The following is an 18,240-nucleotide window of genomic DNA, read 5'->3' on the forward strand; positions in this document are numbered from 1 at the left end:
TCTGAGAAGAATGTATATTCTATTGATTTGTGGTGGAGAGTTCTGTAGATGTCTATTAGGTCTGCTTGGTCCAGAGCTGAGTTCAAGTCCTGAATATCTTTTTTAATTTTCCGTCTCATTGATCTGTCTAATATTGACAGTGGAGTGTTGAAGTCTCCCACTATTATTGTATGGGAGTCTAAGTCTCTTTGTAGGTCTCAACTTGCTTTATGAATCTGGGTGCTCCTATATTGGGTGCAGATATATTTAGGATAGTTAGCTCTTCTTGTTGCATTGATCCCTTTACCATTATATAATGACCATCTTTTTTTTTTTTTTTTTTTTTTTTTTTTTTTTAAAGTTTTTTTTATAAGAGTTTATTTTTACAATGCTTGTTTTTTTTTTTTTTTTTTTTTCTTTCTGTTTGCTTGGTACATATTCCTCCATCCCTTTATTTTGAGCCTATGTATATCTTTGTATGTGAGATGGTCTCCTGAATACAGCACACCGGTAGGTCTTGACTTTTATCCAATTTTCCAGTCTGTATCTTTTAATTGGGGCATTCAGGCCGTTTGCATTTAAAGTTAATATTGTTAATTGTGAATTTGATCCTGTCATTATGATGCTTGCTGGTTATTTTGCCTGTTAGTTGATGCTGTTTCTTCATAGTGTCAATGGTCTTTACAATTTGGTGTATTTTTGTGGTGGCTAGTACTGGTTTTTTGTTTTTTTCATGTTTAGTGCTTCCTTCAGGAGCTCTTGTAAGGCAGGCCTGGTGGTGACAAAATTTCTAAGCATTTGCTTGTCTGTAAAGGAGTTTATTTCTCCTTTGCTTATGAAGCTTAATTTTGCTGGATATGAAATTCTGGGTTGAAAATTCTTTTCTCTAATATTGTTGAATATTGGCCCCCACTCTCTTCTGGCTTTTAGGGTTTCTGCAGAAAGATCTGCTGTTAGTCTGATGGGCTTCCCTTTGTGGGTAACCTGACCTTTCTCTCTGGCTGCCCTTAACATTTTTTCCTTCATTTCTACCTTGGTGAATCTGACTTGGGGTTTCTCTTCTTGAGGAGTATCTTTATGGTGTTCTCTATATTTCCTGAATTTGAATGTTAGCCTGTCTTGCTAGGTTGGGGATGTTCTCCTGGATAATATCCTGAAGAGTGTTTTCCAACTTGGTTACTTTCTCCACGTCACTTTTAGGTGTTCCAATAAAATGTAGGTTTGGTATTTTCATGTAGTCCCATATTACTTGGATGCTTTGTTCATTCCATTTCATTCTTTTTTTCTCTAGTCTTGTCTTCATGCTTTACTTCATTAAGTCGATCTTCAATCTCTGATATCCTTTCTCCTGCTTGACCGATTTGGCTATTGATACTTGTGTGTGCTTCACAAAGTTCTTCTGCTCTGTTTTTCATCTCCATCATGACATTTATGTTTTTCTCTAACCTGGGTATTATAGTTAGCAATTCCTCTACCCTTTTTTCAAGGTTCTTAGCTTCCTTGCATTGGGTTAGAACATGCTCCTTTAGCTCGGAGGAGTTTGTTATTACCCACCTTCTGAAGCCTACTTCTGTCAATTCATCAAACTCATTCTCCATCCTGTTTTTCTCCCTTTCTGGCAAGGAGTTGTGATCCTTTGGAGAAGAGGCATTCTGGTTTTTGGAATTTTCAGCATTTTTGCAGTGGTTTTACCTGTTCTTCATGGATTTATCTACCTTTGGTCTTTGATGCTGGTGACTTTTAGATGGTGTTTCTGTGTGGACATTCTTTTTGTTGATGTTGATGCTGTTCCTTTCTGTTCATTAGTTTTCCTTCTAACAGTCAGGCTCTTCTCCTGCTGGTCTGCTGGAGTTTGCTGGAAGTTCACTCCAGACCCTGTTTGCCTGGTTTTCATGAGTGGAGGCTGCAGAACAGCAAATATTGCTGCCTGTTTCTTCCTCTGGAAGCTTCATTCCAGAGGGGCACCCACCAGATGTCAGCTGGAGCTCTCCTGTATGAGACCCCTGCTGGGAGGTGTCTCCCAATCTGGAGGCACGGGGGTCAGAGACCGACTTGAGGTGGCAGTCTCTCCCTTAGCAGAGCTCGACCACTGTTCTGGGAGACCTGCTGCTCTCTTCAGAGCCAGTAGGCAGGAACTTTTAACTCTGCTACAGCTGTGCCCACAGCCCCTTCCCCCTGGTGCTCTGCCCCAGGGAGATGGGAGTTTTATCTATAAGCCCCTTACTAGGGCTGCTGCCTTTCTTTCAGAGATGCCCTGCCCAGAGAGGAAGTATCTAGAGAGGCAGTCTGGCTACAACGGCTTTGCGGAGCTGCAGTGGGCTCCACCCAGTTTGAACTTCCAGGCAGCTTTATTTGCACTGTGAGTGGAAAACTGCCTACTCAAGCCTCAGCAGTGGTGGACACCCCTCCCCCAACCAAGCTCCACTGTCACAGGTCCACTTCATACTGCTGTGCTGGCAGCTAGAATTTCAAGCTAGTGGTTCTTAGCTTGCTGGGCTCCATGGGGATGGGATCCATTGAGCTAGACCACGTGACTCCCTGGCTTCAGCCCCCTTTCCAGCACAGTGAATGGTTCTGTCTTGCTGGCATTCCAGGCGCCACTGAGGTATGAAAAAAAAACTCCTGCAGCTAGCTCGGTGTCTGTCCAAACGGCCACCCAGGTTTGTGCTTGAATCCCAGGACCCTGCTGGCATAGACACCCAAGGGAATCTCCAGGTCTGCGGGTTGCAAAGACCATGGGAAAAGCGTCGTATCTGGGGCTGGATTGCAGCATCCCTCACGGCACAGTCCCTCAAGACTTCCTTTGGCTAGGGTAGGGAGTTCCCCGACCCCTTGCACTTCCCAGGTGAGGTGGTACCCCACCCTGCTTTGGCTCACTCTCCATGGGCTGCACCCACTCTAACCAGTCCCACTGAGATGAACTGGTTACCTCAGTTGGAAATGCAGAAATCACCCACCTTCTGCATTGATCTTGCTAGGAGCTGCAGACTGGAGCTGTTCCTATTTGGCCATCTTGCCAGCGACCAACCGCTAATTATTTTTAAGTTGTAGCCTTGATCTCAATATGGAACTACCACAGGGTCACATAGATTCTCTTGGCACAAATGTTACTGCCATGGAACAAGTAGAGGTTGGATTTTATCTTTGCTGTTGTGTGTTTGATGTGTATTGAAGTAATTTAGGATATATACATATATATATAAAATACATTGTATATAATTTAAACATGTTGTATAAATTAAATATAAGTATATATTCACCTTTTATAGAGTATTTTTCTACTGTAATATATCATAAATCAGAAAAATATGATCAGCCTTTAGCTCTGTAATAATGGGAATTTTCTATTTGCATGCACATTTTGTTTGGATATAGAATTTGCTCCCCTTCATAGCTTCTGCTCTATTAAGAGCTTCATTTTTTTCTGAAAAGTTTAAAAAATTAAACTCCTAATGTTGATTTTAGTGTGAATATTTGAGGCAGGATTTTAAATCATATTTAAAATGTGAACTATTTAAAATATTAGTGTTACGTGATGGTTACTATGGGACTGAACGAAGGGGGACGAATGCAGAAATGAAAACAAAGATGAAAGGATTTGTTTTAAAGAAGGGGTTGGGGGCTCCTTGCTTCTAGTGAGCAAAGGCAGCCCTGAGCTTCTACAGTCCTTCTTATTTATTTATTTATTTATTGAGACAGAGTCTCACTCTGTCGCCCAGGCTGGAGCACAGTGGCACGATCTCGGCTCATTGCAAACTCCACCTCCTGGGTTCACGCCATTCTCCTGCCTCAGCCTCCCGAGTAGCTGGGACTACAGGTGCCCACCACCACGCCTGGCTAATTTTTTGTATTTTTAGTAGAGACGGGGTTTTACCATGTTAGCCGGAATGGTCTCGATTTCCTGACCTCGTGATCCACCCATCTTGGCCTCCCAAAGTGCTGGGACAACAGGCGTGAGCCACCTTGCCAGCTGCCCTTCGTGTTTATTGGGTAGAAAGAACAGGGAGGAGGAGGTAACAATTGATCAGTTGTTTGATTGATCACAGGTTCACATTATTGCTAACACGCTTCAGATATGCCTATTCACAAGAAACACTTGTGCCTGGGTGGTGACTGGCCTCAGCATTCCTTCTGGGTGGCAGATGCAGTTTGGCAATTTGCCAATATCCTGCTTTCATGAGTAAATAGTTTGCTGTTTTTTCATATAGCCTCCATTGGTGTACTGAGTTGATCGCGACCCTCATTCTTTCGGCCTTCAACAGTGTTACATATTTTTCACTGCTTTGGTGACTTGTAAAATTTGCTTTCTCTAGGATGAACTATCACAGAGACTTGCTCTTTTCCATGATTGAATGTGATTTAAAGAGCTACTGCTTCTGTTTGCTTCACTTGCTTCTGAAACATTCTTTGTTTGTATAGATAAGTTATACTCCATTTACACTAAGAATACTATATATGTCAGAATGCTTTTTTGCCTAAACACTGTTTATATATAATGCTTTCTTTTGCCTTGCTATACTTTTCAATACATTAAGAAATTCCAGGGAGTTTCCATCTTGACAGATTTTATATATAGTTCTATATATTATATGTAAAAGTATGAGGGATGTATTTTTGACAGAGCTAGAATTAGCTTCTTGTATATTAACCATCTTCCTCAAAAGTTAGATAAAAAATTCAGCACCAAAGTGTTACAAAGTACTTCATACAGAATGGAGTACAGAATAAAAGTTTTGGGATTTTAAAAATTCAAAGTAGTTTTAAATCTGTCTGCAGTGAGATGTGATACATAAAAATAAAGGCATGGAAACATGTTTATTTAATGTTTACATAGTCAAAATCACCTCATTTAGTGTCATACAATGGGTATGACGTATTTTTGTTTTGTGTTTTATGTTTCTGTTATCCAAGCAGAAATGCAGTCGACTTTAATCTGTATTTATCAGCTTTTAAATTTAAATTAGTTTTAGAATTTTCAACCAGTAATGTAATGACTATTTAAATTCCTTAAATTAAAGACAGTTCCATTGATAATGTTCCTACTTAACTAGAAAGAAATATGCAACATTAAACCAGAGAAATTAAGGTTTGTTCAGTTTTACAATTTTCTATTTGCTAAATATCATTGTTAAGACTTTCCCCAAAATGTAACTTTTCATACTTCGAATGAAATTGTGAAACACATTTTAATGATTATCCTATTTCTACTCAACCCTTATCATGCTGTATTTGTATTTTATTTTATTTTTAGTAGAGATGGGGTCTCACAATGTTGGCCAGGCTGGTCTCGCACTACTGACCTCAAGCGATCCTTATGCCTCGGCCTCCCAAATTGCTGGGATTACAAGTGTGAGCCACCACACCCGACCTGTATTTTAAAAGGAGGTTAATTCATATGGTATTAATATAATTTACTTATCATACACATTTTTTCATAAGATTATTGATTTCCATGACTCTTAACCTGTGTTTTTAAACCAAGTGACAAAATAACAATGAGAACAAAACTGAATCAACTCAAGTTACATGTACTAGAATTCCTGGTTAAATGTGTTCATTCTTTTAAAACAACTCTTTAATAACTGGAAAAAATGAAGTGGACAATAAATACCTTAAATGTTTTGCTCAGACATGTGAATTACATCCAGCTCAATGGAAGTTGGGAGCATAACATGGGGTTATTGTGGGGACACAAAAGTTATAAGACTGTAAAGAAGAACAAATTCTGGAAGGCCAGGATCCTTGAGTTTGAAAACAAAATGACCAGTTGTGTTACTTGTCATCTCCTCAGGAATACCTATATTTTACCCAGATAAAATTAACAAATTCACATGAGTATGCAATTTTCTGATATAACATTCTCAAATGTGGAGAAGTGATGAAGTTTTATTTTAGCAAGTATGCTGCTACTAATCTAGGTTAAGTAAGTTAGATGTTTTTTCTTATTTACTGCAAGATTGATCCATGAACAAATTCCAATAGTTTGTGAAGTTCTATTGAAGAGCAGATCTGTTTAGAAAATCTTTTCGTTGTAAGTCATGAAGGCCTTCAAAGTGCAATTGCAGAGAAAGGTCTTTGCTAATTGTTCACTATTCATATATGGTGTTTCCCACCATGTATGAGAACATGTATGAGTGAAGACTATATTCACTGATTAATGAAATGAGAAATTATACTTTTAGAAATTTGGGTTAAACCTATTTAAATATGTTTGATTTAAATATGATTACTATTTAAATATGATTACTGAATGATTGTGACCTCCATGCTGGAATCTGCTATTTTGTTTATAATTGATGCTTTGTCCTTTCTACTTAAAGGGTAAGTTTGTTTTTGTTTTAGCCATAGAAGAGATTATGGCACGCTAAAATTTCTATGGAATATAGAGTTTTCTTACTTTCCATTGTTAGAAATTGTGTAGTTTCTGTTCTTTTGACTTTAATAAACATTGTTAAATTGTCAATACCACTTACTTAAATGTACATGATTTTGATCTAAAGATAACTGCTCATGCTTTTAGTTTATAGTCCTGTCATACTTGTCTTTTAAAAAATATTGATAGACACCAAGTTTTACTTTTAGATGCACCTAATATCTTACAAATGTAACAAAAATTCCTTTCTTAGAATTTGGTCTTAAACCAATAGCACCACAACCTGTGACCTCTTATGTTTTTAGTATAATTACATTTCTAATTTGATAATTGATTTAATAATTGAAAAGTAGTACATGTCAGACTATACTGTCATGAAAAACAGACATCATAGCACCTTTCATTTACCTTGTTTTAGTTCCCCATCAATCTTATTTTCTCCTGATTTTTTTTCTTATGTATTTGATTGTGTCATTTATTTCAATATATAAGGTCAAATGCTCAGAAAAATGTTGCTGTACCTTCATCCTTTAGACAATGTGGCTGACAAAAATTACTTCCCTACTCATATGCTTATATACCTGAAATCTTCCACCTTCCAGTGAACCATTTTAGGTAAACTTTCTGGGCTGGATTATTTTGCCTGGTTAACTTATTACCAATGGTTGCTACAGAGAGGAAACAGGAGTAGGAGATGGAACAAGTAATTATGATCAGAGATGAGTTTGCTTTATAGTTTAGAAAGTTATAGGAAAGGATCATCTGGACTATCTGAACAGAAATTTAAGGGTACTAGCTATCTATGGATAAAGTAAGAACCTAAGATTGCTAGGATGCAAAGAAAATAACAAAAAAAAAAAAAAAACAAAAAACAAAAAAACTGAGCTTAATTTGCTATAGATTAAATGAAGCTAGTAGATAACAGTTTCAAAATAAAGTCTAAATTGGCTCTTGTGTAGACTGTAGAGGAAAAAGTCCTGGTTCTGACTTACAATAATTTCATGTAAAGTGTAGACCTAGCTCTGATACTAACTTCTAACTTGGATAATACTTTACCCATTTCTGGGCCTTACATCCCCTTTCTGCAGATCTTTTCAGAGTACATTGGTTGCATTACCCCAAATAGTAATAGAAAAGAATGAAGGGAATGCACTGAACTAGTGAAACACTGCACGTACCCCAAAACTCACTACCATTACCACCACAAGAATTCTAAATTTGGTATTACGGTGTTATGGACCTTTGCATTTTTCTTTCTCCAAAGACATAGAAACTATCTAGTTTAACCCCACCTCCCATTTTACAGAAGAGGAGAGTGAACAACAGAGAGATTTGGATCCACCACATTAATTGAGCACCTATTTATGTTAGGAACTGATCTGGACTTTGATATATTATAGTTTATTTAATCATCAAAAGAATCCTGTGTGCAAGGTGGAGTGATTGTTATTTTGATTTTTAGAGAACGGGAAATAGGCTGACAATTTAAGTAGATGGCATGGATTCATACAGCTAAGAAACAGCTGGGATTTGATCACAGCTATGTCTCATTTCAAATCTATATCACACCTTGTCTTAATCCTCATCCATAATGCTATTCGAAGTGTATCATGTGCTAATTTTTTTGCTGAGACAGACACTGAAAACTACTAGTAAAATGATTGATTGAAGGTAGTTCATCCAGAGACAAGCAAGTATTTAGCAGAATGTTTCAAGGTGAAGATCGGTTCTTTTTTCCACCTTGTGAATTGTCAGAAAAATAAGACTTTCCTTCCTTGGAAATCACAGCAGTTTTTCCACAAGTTAACAAATGGAATCAATTTGTTACAAAGTTAACTAAGTTGTATTCATACTCAAGCTTTTCATTTTCCACACTGGAAAATGCTCTCAAGCAGGAAGATTTATTGGTAAAATAATTCAACTGAAATTTCCAAAATGAAATATATTGTTATTGCCTATATTCTTGTAAATATACTGCTTCCTTACTGTAGTAGGTACAAAGTTGTTGAAAGTGCCTTGCTACAAATAAATGACTAAAGTGCCCGTGGTACTTAATAAGTAGTTTAGACATTAACTGCTAATCCATTTTGTCTACCAGACAGCTGAAAGCCTTCCAACTTCAGTTAGAAAAGTCCAAATTGAATGTTAAAGGGACATTTATTCGTGTAAAATGTATTACCTGGACTGTTTTATGTTCTTACATTTTGTAAGGGAAGAAAAAAAATTCTTCGTTTAATATGTTGGTTGGTCATTAAGGTTCTTAAATTTTGTAAGGGAAGAAAAAAATTCTTCCATTTAATATGTTGCTTGGTCATTAAAGTTAGGTCCCATATTCCAAATGAAGGTTCATAAGATGAACTCTGTATACATATTTCTTAGAAATCTTGCTCAAACTTGATCGTGCTGGAACTTGCTATGTTTAGCTTTAAATTTATCAAAATGACATGAAATAATTGTGAGGAAAAGATAAAAACATTAAAAAAACCATAGCATGGTGATTTTGCCACTTAAAGGGATTTGGCTGTTGAAGTAGTAATCAACAAGGGTTTTCTCTGTGGAATTTTGAATATTGTTTAGATTCAATCAGACATAAAGTCTAAGAACAAATCTGGGGTTAAATGAAAAGGAGAAAGCAGTGATGGAGGATGCTTTTCTAGGTAAAGGGGGGAAAAGAAAAATTTCAAATTGTTATAATCTATTGAGATTTGCTAGCTTAATATGCTTTTTTGAGACCCTCCAGTTGGAAATGCCCATTTACAGAATAAATAATTTTGAATCTGAAGCTAAATTTTTTTTTGTTTCTATGCGTGACACTTATTGTAAGCCTCATAGAGAATGAGCATTGCTTAGCTAGGGTGAGGATAGTGACATCATCCCACTGTAAGAGACTAGACATTATCTTGCTTCCTTTTAACTCACCAGGAAGGCCTAGCCATACATAAAGATTTTTGATATAAATCTCCAAATAAAACCATACCTGAGCCATCCCAATTCTTCTGAACCTGGGTATATAAGGGTAGAGGGTGAGAGAGAAGTTCACAGTGGCAACACTCATTGAAGTGGAAACTTTTCACAATATCTATGTATTCAGCACCTACAATGCACAAAACTCAAAGTTATTTTTACTATTCTGCCTAGAAGAGTATTTCATAATTCAAAATATTTAAAGATTTTGTTTTTAAGGGAAGGAAAATGATAGTCAACATATGTGAAGTACCAGATATGTAGCTATGCACTATTTTACCTGTGTTACTTCATCTAATCCTCCCAAATGCTTCAGGAGGTGAATATAATACCATTTCACAGATAAGAAAACAGACTCAGAAGCTGTTACTTGAATAGGTAACAATTTTTGAACACTTACCATGTGCCAAACACTAGTCTAAATGTTTTGCATGTACCAGCTCAATCCTCACACTTCCCATTTTACATATGAGAAAACTAGTAAGTGGCAGGGCTGAAATTTGCACCCAAATATTTCTATGTTCTTAGGAACCTAGATATACTCAGGTCACCTCTGCTAAAAATGATTTATTATAAAGATATATGGAGAAGCACAGAGGGTGGTACACCATTTTGCTAACTGCGCAAACAGGTGTCACAGAGGGTGGTACACCATTTTACTAACTGCAAAAACAGACTGCTCTAGCAGTTTGACAAGATCTGGATTATTAATAATTCTAATAAATGTTCCCCTCAGAAGCTGATGTCTGTTGCTTCTGCCTCTAGAATTACAGCTTTGTGGTGATGTAATGATCACCATCATCAACTTACTCTGTTTCTTCTCCAGTCAGCACCCATTATTGACATAACCAGTCTTTCTTTTAAACTCTATGAGACAGGTTCCAATGGGATTATTCCATCAGTGACCCCGCAGCCCACCTACTGGGTAAAGTTCTTATGCTAGACTGTCTCAAAGCCAGTCAAAAAGCCCATTATGTGTCTGCAGATGTGGGATGGTCATCTAAGAACACCTCAGGAGGGTACAGTGAGCATGGAAGAAATCTTGAATGTCCTGGCTTGAACATTGATCCCCCGAGCCCATTTTTATTATGGTGTACTAACATATCTGTGGCGCTGGATTCTTACATCATTTCCATTAACTCAGTAAATTTTCCACCTCGTAGATCAGGGCCACAGGACATAAGTCTACATGCTTTCCTGAGAAAAAAACGAATGTTTGTTGGGTGCTTACTGTGTACAGGTGTGTCACAAACTTTTGTGTCGTAATTCTCCTAACAATCCCACAAGGTAAGATATTATTCCCTCTTTATAATAGGCTGGACCTGAGGTTCATAACAATACAGTGTTCTCAGACGTAGAGATTGAAAAAGGCTGAATTTAAAACCAAGTCTGTTTGGATCCAAAGCCCATAATGTTTACACTCTGCCAAATTGTCTCTGAAAGAGAGGCGTCTGCCAAATTCGCTAATGGAGATTTATTCTGCAGGACAGTTTGGATTTTAGGTAGTAATAGCAGCTACCTTTTTTCCCCAGCATTTCTTATGTACTGAACACTGTGTTAAGCAGTTACTAAATGTTATTGCTAATCACAATTCTGGTGAAGGTATTATTGCTTACCCTTTTTTACGCATGAGGAAACTAAACTTTAGAAAAATTAAGCAACTTGACTATGATGAAGACTTAGTACATAGCCCAGCCCTTATTGGAGCCTTGGCTCTTAATCATTAGATGTACTGTTTCCCATTTGAAGGCCTCAGAAAACAGCAATACTTAAACACTCACTACCAGTAGAATTTGAGGCATAATGGCCAGGTTTATAAGATTTTTTTTTAAGTGAGAGATTGTAATGCTTCTATTTATAGGGTGATCTCTGTCTGAGGTTCTCTTCTTTGTGGAGATAAACATATCAGAAACGCTGTCTGTTACCCACCACGGCAACCCCAATCTTTAAGCCCCAGTGCAACTATGAAATGACTTGATACCCACCTTATGCAGGGATGTTAATCTCCTCATTACAGTCCTTTGCTTTTTCTCCTGGAGCAAATAGTGCTGGATAACCATGGGTGCTGGGTCTGACCAGTTAGGAGTCACTGCTTTTCTGAGGATGGCAGACTGTTAGGGTCTTTGGGGTCGAACACACAGTTTTATTGTTTTAAGCCTTCTCTGCATGAGCAGGCTCTGCTCATGTAAATTACTACTGAGAGGTGGGGGCTGAGGGTTGCCATTACTAGGGCAAATACATCAAGAGCCTGTAAGTTAACTGCTTCTCTACAGTAGAATGATTCAAAGAGAAGTGGCCTCAGATCATTTAAAGTCCTTGGAGTATTTGCTATTGACTGAGCTATCATTTTCTGCTTATGACGTGGAGCTATGCTAGTGTAGACCAGCGTCTTAGTGTCCTGAAGGGTCTCGAGTACTTGTAAATCTTCCACTGAAAGCAGCTCACTAGGAGGGAACAGCAGTGGGCCACTCAGGGTCCTCCAAGAAGCCTCCAATGTATACATCCCTACAAAATGTTACTGTTTCTTCTCTGGCTCTTGGGCTATCCCCTCTGAACAGGAGAGGAGGAAGCAGTGGCAGCCAGCTTCCTTGGTGACTTCTTTCCTCCCTATGACTACCCAGAAAATGGTGTTATTTGTGACTATCCAGGCCTCCTACTCCCTCATGGAACTGATGAGGACATTGAGACCCACAGAAGGACATGCCTGATAAATATGCTCTATCCACATCAAATCAATGGATTTTCATGGCTCCAAGATATGAGGTATGGTAATATTTAATTTGACAACATCAACAGTACCTTTTTTTTTTTTTTGAGACAGAGTCTCGTTCTGTTGCCAAGGCTGGAGTGCAGTGGTGCAATCCCGGCTGACTTCAATCTCTGCCTTTGGGTTCAAGCGATTCTCCTGTCTCAGCCTCTGAGTAGCTGGGGTTACAGGCACGCGCCACCATGCCTGGGTCATTTTTGTATTTTTAGTAGAGACGGGGTTTCGCCGTGTTGGCCAGCTTGGTCTTAAACTCCTGACCTCAGGCAATCCTCCCATCTCTGCCTCTCAAAGTGCTAGAATTACAGGCGTGAGTCACTGCGCCTAGCAAAGAGTGCTTTTTATTCAGTAGATCTTTTCTGGTGTGTGAAACTTTACTAACCTTCAACCTATTTTTCTCATGTGACTAAGGATTTATCATTTATTTCATCATCGTCATCATTGGCATTACTATTATTCAAAAACTTGAATTTCTCTAACACCTACTAATTTACAGCATGCCTTCACATATGCCATGAAAATTCAGTTTCACAACTCAAAAGAGGGAGGCCAGACAGGATATTATTAACCTCGTTTTATAGATGAATGTCAGGAGATAAAGATATTGAGCGATTGCTCCAACGTCAAACCCATCCACCTGTGGAACTAAGTTTCTAGGAGTCTCCCCACTTTATCTGCTCCAGAGAATATTGGCATGCTTTGCCCAAATGCCACCCTAGCAACCAAATTATTTTAATAACTATGCCACCAGCCGCATTGCCTGGCTTTCCATTATTTGAGACTCATTCTTTTGAGCTGCTGCTTTTGCTACAAATTCCTTGGAAAAAAAATATCCCATTAAGCAGTACTTACCACTCACACATTCAATGTGATTTTTTTTTTTTTTTTCCTTGAGACAGAGTTTTGCTCTTGTTGCCCAGGCTGGAGTGCCATGGCACGATCACGGCTCACTGCAACCTCTGCCTTCCAGTTTTAAACAATTCTCCTGCCTCAGCCTCCCGAGTAGCTGGGATTACAGGTGCCACCACCATGCCCAACTAATTTTTTTGGATTTTTAGTAGAAACAGGGTTTCACCGTGTTGGCCAGGCTGGTCTCGAACTCCTGACCTCGTGATCCACCCACCTCGGCCTCCCAAAGTGCTGTGATTACAGGCATGAGCCACCACGCTCAGCCTCAATGTGATTTTTATTTATTTATTTACTTTTTTGAGATGGTGTTTTGGTCTTGTTGCCCAGGCTGGAGTGCAATGTCGCGATCTTGGCTCACTGCAACCTCTGCCTTCTGGGTTCAAGCTATTCTCCTGCCTCAGCCTCCCGGGTAGCTGGGATTACAGGTGCCCGCCACCATGACCGGCTAATTTTGTATTTTTAGTAGAGATGGGGTTTCTCCATGTTGGTCAGGCTAGTCTGGAACTCCCAACCTCAGGTGATCCGCCGGCCTCAGCCTCCCATAGTGCTGGGATTACATGCGTGAGGCACCGCACCCAGCTGATTTTTTTTCTTTTTTTGAGACAGAGTTTCACTCTTGTTTCCCAGACTGGAGTACAATGGCACAATCTCGGCTCACTGCAACCTCCACTAAAGCGATTCTCCTGCGTCAGCCTCCTGAGTAGCTGGGATTAACCGGCATGCACCACCATGCCTAGCTACTTTTAGTTTTAGTAGGACAGGGTTCTTTGCCTCCCATGTTGGTCAGGCTGGTCTCAAACCTTTCTTTTTTTTTTAATTTATTTTATTATTATTATACTAAGTTGTAGGTGGGCATGTACAACGGTAGGTTTGTTACATGTATATTTCTTGTGCCATGTTGGTCTGCTGCACCCATCAACTCTCACAGCTTACATCAGGTATAACTCCCAATGTAAAATCCTCCCTCCTCTCCCCATGATAGTCCTCGGTGTGTGATGTTCCCTTCCTGGATTCAAGTGGATCTCATTGTTCAGTTCCCACCTATGAGTAGAGAACATGCGTGTTTGGTTTTCTGTTCTTGTGATAGTTTGCTAAGAATGATGGTTTCAGCTGCATCCATGTCCTCCTACAAAGGACGAAACTCATCTTTTTTATATTGCATAGTATTCCATAGTATACATTTTTAATCCTAATCTGTCACTGATGGACATTTGGGTTGATTCCAAGTCTTTGCTATTAGAATAGTGCTGCACAAACATACGTGCATGTGTCTTTATAGCAGCATAATTTATAACTTTGGGTATATACCCAGGCTGGGGATACAAATATATGGTACATCTAGTTCTAGATCCCGAGGAATCGCCATATTGTTTTTCTGGCATGGTTGAACTAGTTTGTATAACCCACCAACAGTGTAAAAGTGTTCCTATTTCTCCACATCCTTCCAGCAATCTGTTGTTTCTTGATTTTTTAATGATCGCCATTCTAACTGGTGTGAGATGGTATCTCATTGTGGTTTTGATTTGCACTTCTCTGATGGCCAGTGATGATATGTATTTTTCATATGTCTGTTGGCTGCATGAATGTCTTCTTTGAAAAAAATGTCTGTTCATATCCTTTGGCCCACTTTTGATGGGGTTGTTTGTTTTTTCTTTAAAATTTGTTGAGTTCTTTGTGGTTCTGGATATTCAGCCCTTTGTCAGATGAGAGTAGATTGCAAAAAATTTTCTCCCATTCTGTAGGCTGCCTGTTCACTCTGATGGTAGTTTCTTTGCTGTGCAGAAGCTCTTTTAGTTTAATTAGATCCCATTTGTCAATTTTAGCTTTTTGCTGTTCCTTTTTGGTATGTTTTAGACATGAAGTCTTTGCCCATGCCTATGTCCTGAATGGTACTACTCTAGGGTTTTTCTCTTCTAGGATTTTTATGGTATTAGGTCTAACATTTAAGTCTCTAGTCCATCTTGAATTAATTTTGTATAAGGAGTAAGGAAAGGATCCAGTTTCAGCTTTCACTTATGGCTGAAATAATTTTCCCAGCACCATTTATTAAATAGGAATCCTTTCCCCATTTCTCTTGTTTTTCTCTAGGTTTGTCAAAGACAAGATGGCTGTAGATGTGTGGTATTATTTCTGAGGACTCTGTTCTGTCTCCATTGGTCTATATCTTCTGTTTTTTTAAAATTCAGTACCATGCTGTTTGCTCTTACTGTAGCCTGTATAGTTTGAAGTCATGTATGGATGCTCCAGCTTTGTTCTTTTGACTTAGGATTGTCTTGGAGATGGCTCTTTTTGGTTCCATATGAACTTTAAAGCAGTTTTTTCCAATTCTGTGAAGAAACTCATTGGTAGCTTGATGGGATGGCATTGAATCTATAAATTACCTTTGGCAGTATGCACATTTTCACATATTACCTCTTCCTATCCATGAGCATGGTATGTTCTTCCCATTTGTTTGTGTCCTCTTTATTTCACTGAGCAGTGGTTTGTAGTTCCTCTGAAGAGGTCCTTGCATCCTTTGTAAGTTGGATTCCTAGGTATTTGATTCTCTTGAAGCACTAGAATGGAAGTTCACCATGATTTGGCTCTGTGTTTGCCCTGTTGCTTGTGTATATATGAATGCTTCTGTGATTTTTGCACATTAATTTTGTATCCGAGACTTTGCTGAAGTTGTTATCAGCTATGATTTCAGTTTATATATTGGGTTTAAATATACAATCACAAGTCATCTGCAAACAGGGACACTTGACTTCTTCTTTTCCTAACTGGGAATTCCTGGATTTCCTTTCTCTTGCCTAATTGCCCTAGCCAGAACTTCCAACACTATGTTGAATAGGAGGTAGAGAGGGCATCCCGGTTCCTGTTAGCCAAAGGGAAATTCTTCCAGTTTTTCCCATTCAGTATGATATTGGCTGTGGGTTTGTCATGTAGCTCTTATGATGGAGGCACGCCTCATCAATAAATCGAATTTATTGATGCTTAAAAATTTAGCGCTGTTGAATTTTGTCAAAAGCCTTTTCTGCATCTATTGGAGATAATCATGTGGTCTTTGGTCTGTTTATATGCTGGATTATGTTTATTGATTTTATCGTTGAACCAGCCTTGCATCCCAGGGATGAAGCCCACTTTGATCATGGTGGATAAGCTTTTGATGTGTTGTTGAATCCGTTTGCCAGTACTTTATTGAGGATTTTGCATCATGTTCATCAGGGATATTGGTCTAAAAATTTCTTTTTGTTGTGTCTCTGCCAGGCTTTTGGTATCAGGATGATGTTGGCCTCATCGTTTAGTGACTCTTTTCTATTGATTGGAATAGTTTGAAGGAATGTAGTGCACCTCCTGCCTCTGGTAGAATTCAGCTGTAATCCATCTGGTCCTGGACTTTTTTGGTTGGTAGGCTATTAATTATTGCCTCACTTCAGAGCCTACTATTGGCTATTCAGGGATTCAACTTCTTTCCTGGTTTAGTCTTGGAAGAGTGTGTGTCCAGGAAATTATTCATTCTTCTAGGCTTCCAGTTTATTTCATGAGGTGTTTATAGTATCTCCTGATGGTAGCGTTGTATTTCTGGGTCGGTGGTGATATCCCCTTATCATTTTTAATCATGGGCTCACGCATTCTCTCTTTTTCTTCTTTATTAGTTCATAGCGGTCTGTCAATTTCTGAAAGATCTTTTCTCAAAAACCAACTCCTGGATTCATTGATTTTTTGAGGGTTTTTTGTGTCTCTATCTCCTTCAGTTCTGCTCTGATCTTAGTTATTTCTTGTCGCTCTGCTAGCTTTGGAATGTGTTTGCTCTTGCTTCTAGTTCACTTTATACAGAGTGTCAATTTTGATCTCTCCTGCTTTCTCTTGTGGGCATTTTAGTAGCAGCAATTCTTCTCTACACACTGCTTTTAAATGTGTCCCAGAGATTCTGGTATGTTGTATCTTTGTTCTACTTAAAGAATATCTTTTTATTTCTGCCTTCATTTCGTGGATGTACCCAGTAGTCATTCAGGAGCAGGTTGTTCAGTTTCCATGTAGTTGAGCTGTTTTGATTTTGAGTTTCTTAGTCCTGAGTTCTAGTTTGATTGCACTGTGGTCTGAGAGACAGTTTTGTTATAATTTCTGTTCTTGTACATTTGCTGAGGAGTGCTTTTGTAATTTCCAATTATATGGTCAATTTTGGAGTAAGTACATGGTGCTGAGAAGAAGTGTATATTCTTGTTGATTTTAAAGGAGCCCACTAGATGTTCCATTAGGTCTGCTTGCTGCAGAGATGAGTTCACCCTGGATATCCTTGTTAACTTTCTGTCTTGTTGATCTATTCAATGTTGACAGTGGAGGTTGAAGTCTCCCATTATTATTGTATGGGGAGTCTAAGTCTCTTTGTAAGTCTCTAAGGACTTGCTTATGAATCTGGGTGCTCCTCTAGATAGGTGCATATATATTAGGATAGTTAGCTCTTCCTGTTGACCTTGATCCCTGGACCCACAAGTGTAATGGCCTTCTTTGTCTCTTTTGATCTTTGATGGTTTAAAGTCTGTTTTATCAGAGACTAGTATTGCAACCCCTGCTTTTTTTTGTTCTCCATTTGCTTGGTAAATCTTCCTCCATCCCTTTATTTTGAGCCTATGTATGTCTCTAAGTGGTGAGATGGGTCTCCTGGAATACAGCAGACTGATGGGTCTTGACTCTTTATCCAGTTTGCCAGTCTGTGTCTTTTCTTTCATTGAGCATTTAGTCCATTACATTAAGGTTAAGATTGTTATGTGTGAACTTGATCCTACATGATATTAACTGGCTATTTTGCTCATTAGTTGATGCAGTTTCTTCCTAGCCTCGATGGTCTTACATTTTGGCATAGTTTTTGCAGCCGGCTACCGTTGTTCCTTTCCATGTTGAGTGCTTCCTTCAGGGTCTCTTGTAAGGCAGGCCTGATGTAGACAAAATTCTAAGCATTTGCCATTCGTAGATTTTATTTCTCCCTTCACTTATGAAACTTAGTTTGGCTGATATGAAATTTGGGTTTAAAATTCTTTTCTTTAAGAATGTTGAATATTGGCCCCCACTCTCTTTCTGGTTGGAGCCGAGATCACCTGCCGGAGTCTGATGGGCTTCCCTTTGTGGGTAACCCGGACCTTTCTCTGGCTGCCCTTAAGATTTTTCCTTCATTTCAACTTTGGTGAATCTGGCAATTATAAAATCTTGGAGTTGCTCTTCTCGAGGAGTATCTTTGTGGCGCTCTCTGTATTTCCTGGATTGAATGTTG

This window comes from Papio anubis, chromosome X (assembly GCF_008728515.1).
Source record: "Papio anubis isolate 15944 chromosome X, Panubis1.0, whole genome shotgun sequence".
NCBI classification, from domain to species: Eukaryota; Metazoa; Chordata; class Mammalia; order Primates; family Cercopithecidae; genus Papio; species Papio anubis.